Below are 3531 nucleotides of genomic sequence, written 5' to 3'. Positions count from 1 at the left end.
CCTTATCTTGTTCCTTTAACTGGGTCATACCTTCTTGTTTCTTAGTGTGGATTGTAATTTTTTGTTAGCATCTTGGCATCTGGCTTACAAGAGTATTTATTCTCTTTAGTTTAGGACTTCCTGCCCTTTCTCCCTTGCTGGTTGTGCAGAAGGAGCCAAAGATGTAGTTGGTACCATAAGCTGTGGAGGCTCAAGCTGCCCTCATTGCCCCAGGGAATGATGAGGCTTCTTCCAACTGTCTCCTTTGCCAGGGATAGGACAGAGTCACAGTGGTGTGGAATAATCCAAGTCATGCAGGCCTAAACTGTAGTAGCCCAGAGAGACTAATGAGACTTCATGCCCCTTTCTCCCCAGCCTGGGGCAGGGATGGAGCTGCAGGTATGGGCAGCAATCTAAGCAGTGCAGGTCCAAGATGACTGCAGTTGCCCTGGTAGACTTCTGATTATTCAGTCTGTTCCAGGCAAAAGTACCTGCAGTTACCTGGATAGCCTGGTGCAGGGCCCTCCAACCTCTTCCCTGCCAGAGATGGTGCCAAAGCCTAGGCTAAAGCAGCAGACCAATCTGGGTGAAAGAAACTGGTTCCTACCATCACTGTGATTTTCAGTCAGCCAGACTGAAGAGTCAAAATGGTGTTCACCAGCCTCTTTCCATCTCAGACAGTTTCAAAGTTTAACTGTTCCTAGGGTTATACATTAGCCAGCCAAATCTACTACTCAGTAGCCAAATCAGTGGCCAAATGTCTCTTCCTCCCTTATTTTTGGGAAATGGAGCTTCCAATTCCAGCCACAGAATAGCTCCTGGGGCAGCGTGTCCTGCCAAAGCAGGATAATCACTTGCCTCTGCAGCTTGGCCAGTGATTTCCCAGAGAGCCTGGGGTAGGTCCCCTTAGCTTCCTCCCTCCCAGAGGTGGGGCTGGGGCTGAGATTAGAGTTACCATCTGTCCTGGATGAAAAGAAGCTGATTCCCACCAGCACTGGTGTTTTCAGTCCACCCACTTCCCCTCGTGCCAGGTGGGGGGTTAAGGTAGCAGCTCCCAGTCTCTTTCTGACTTGGACAGATGCAAACTTCAGCTGTTCTCAGGATTATACTGTAGCCCACTGAATTTACTCATCAGGAGCTGAAGTTGGTGACCAACTGTCTCTTCCTCCCTCATTTTTGGGAAGTGGAGCTTCCAATTCAAGCCGTGGAACAGATCCCGAGGTGGCTTGTGCCTCCAGTAGAGGATGGGCACCAGCCTCTGGGCGTGGAGCACTCTATTTATGGATCTTCTCTGCAGATGGGCAGTCTCCTCCTTCCATATCTTCAAGGAGTGGCAGAATGCTCTTCTGGTCTCTTGCAGCCCCCAAACAGGTGCTTCAGCTAGCTCCAGAGAGCTCTGGGTGTTTACTAACTGCCCTGTAACAGGAGCTGACCCTAGGAGCTCCTTACTTTGCCACCATCTTGCTGGTTCCTCCTCATTTACATTTTATTGATCAGTTACTTGATTGCATTCTACACAAAATAGGTGATTGGATGAAATTAAGGTAATACTCCTAGGGTCCGTCTGGGTTATTTCCTGGAGCAGATGAACTGGAGCCCACACTGGAGGCAGGTCTATAAATGTCTGTGGAAGGACAAGAGACGGGGGTTTCAGTTTCAAATCTGCCTTCCCCAAACCAGGAGGACAGATTTTATATGGAATCAAACAGGGGAGGGTGGAGGGGTCTCCATCACAAGGGGAGGGTACACGAAGGTGAGCCTAGTTTTGAAATAGCCATAAACAAAGGTAAGGGCAGGTTAGGGAGTTTTAGTAATTTCAGGTATTAACTTTTGGCTATTCTTAATATACTGGGAAAGTAAGAAAAAGCATTCATATACTATTTCAGTAATCATAATTATTCATCAATTCTTAATGCTTGGTTACAGATTCAAGCTTCATTTTCACTTCAAACGGGGCACTTTTGATGAGCAACTAAGTGACTAAAGTATTCTAACATTAGGTTATGGAGGACGGGCTGCTGCAGTCGAGACCCTGGTGTTCACAGAAACCAAGATGGGGCAGAATTAAATTGCTATTGTGATACTGGAGTGTAAATGATTTTACTAACCATCTTGAATAGCTAGAGCTTCCATTTTATCCAGGGAAATATAAAGAGTAAATGGACGTTAACTGAGGCAAACTGACATACCAGTAATCCTTTGTAGTGCTGATAAAAGCCCCTAACCCAGCCTGGGTGCAAGAACAGTAACCAGGAATTCAAGGTGACACCAGCAAAAGCCGGTTCATCTTCACCAAGTGGCCACAATCTTAGTCACGGTTGTGCTTGCTAAGTAAGTATCTGGGCCTCCAGGACACCCTGCCCAAACAGCCCCTCCAGCCCCAGCACTAACCATAAATTATGACCCCTTCACTCCCCCCTTTCCCCACACCTTCCCTTTGTTTCAAGCAGACACGTAAGCTGCTCCCCAGCTCATTCCTCTGAGCAGAAACCTCTTTTGGTCCTGCTCCTGCATTGATGCCCCGTCAGCTCAGTTCAATAAACTTGATCCACGCCCCCTTTTTTTTCAATCACACCCTCTTTTTAAGTTGGTTTATTTTATTTACAGCACCACACTACTTGATGAATACAAATGGAATACCAAGGTGGACGCAGGGAAGACGCATCCACGGCTCCGAGAGCAGCCATGGACCTCAGGAATCCCATGTGGTCCATCCTCTCGGGGGTCCTCTCTGGGGGGTCGTCTCCCCTCTGGGATCTTTGAACTCCTTCCATGTGGCAGTTGAGGTCAAAAGCTCTTTCTTGAGCTCACGTCTGGGTGGGCCCTCTGGCACAGCCTCAGTTTTCGGCCATCAGGTAAGAGAATTCTCTTCTGTTTGTTTCTTTACTGTTTCTCTAGTTGTGGGAAATGGCAAGTTTTCTAATCTGTACTGTCTTTCTGTGGTTTGTGTCTGTCAGTTTGTTTAACGTATATTTTCCTACCTCTGGATGGTAACAAAAATTCTCAAGAGAGCTCTATTCAAATTGCCTAAAGATAAACTAATACTCCAAGAGTCCCAGAAATTGGAGGGGCTGAGCTTCTGGTGCTCTTTAAAAACCCACATCTTCTCCCTCAGTTTCTTAACTTCCCTTCTTTAATAACAAGATTTTCCATATCCTATGAAAATTCAGTGGGCTTCATAAACAAGTCAGTCTTATCATTCAGATTTTAAGCCTGAATATTCCAGCCTTTTCCAATTAATTCACAGAACTGCTGGGAAAAGCCATGCAATAATTTAGATAAACAAAACCAATTGGAAAAGCAAAGAAAAGGTGTTTTTCAATACACTGCAATCTAAAAATCTTATAATAAGTATAATCTAAAATAAATGTTAAATGGTAATTATTTATGTGTTCATAAATAAAAGTAATTCATTTAAGGAAAAGATTTCTCTCCAGGCTTGCACAAATTACATTGGTATATATACTTAATTACAAAGGATTTAAGAAAACTCTAAAGAAAAATACCTTCATGAATTTCAGAATTCATATAAAATTAAATTGTATATATTAC

The sequence above is a fragment of the Dasypus novemcinctus genome, chromosome 18, assembly GCF_030445035.2.
Source record: "Dasypus novemcinctus isolate mDasNov1 chromosome 18, mDasNov1.1.hap2, whole genome shotgun sequence".
Lineage (NCBI taxonomy): Eukaryota > Metazoa > Chordata > Mammalia > Cingulata > Dasypodidae > Dasypus > Dasypus novemcinctus.
Note: the sequence above shows the minus strand (reverse complement) of the source record.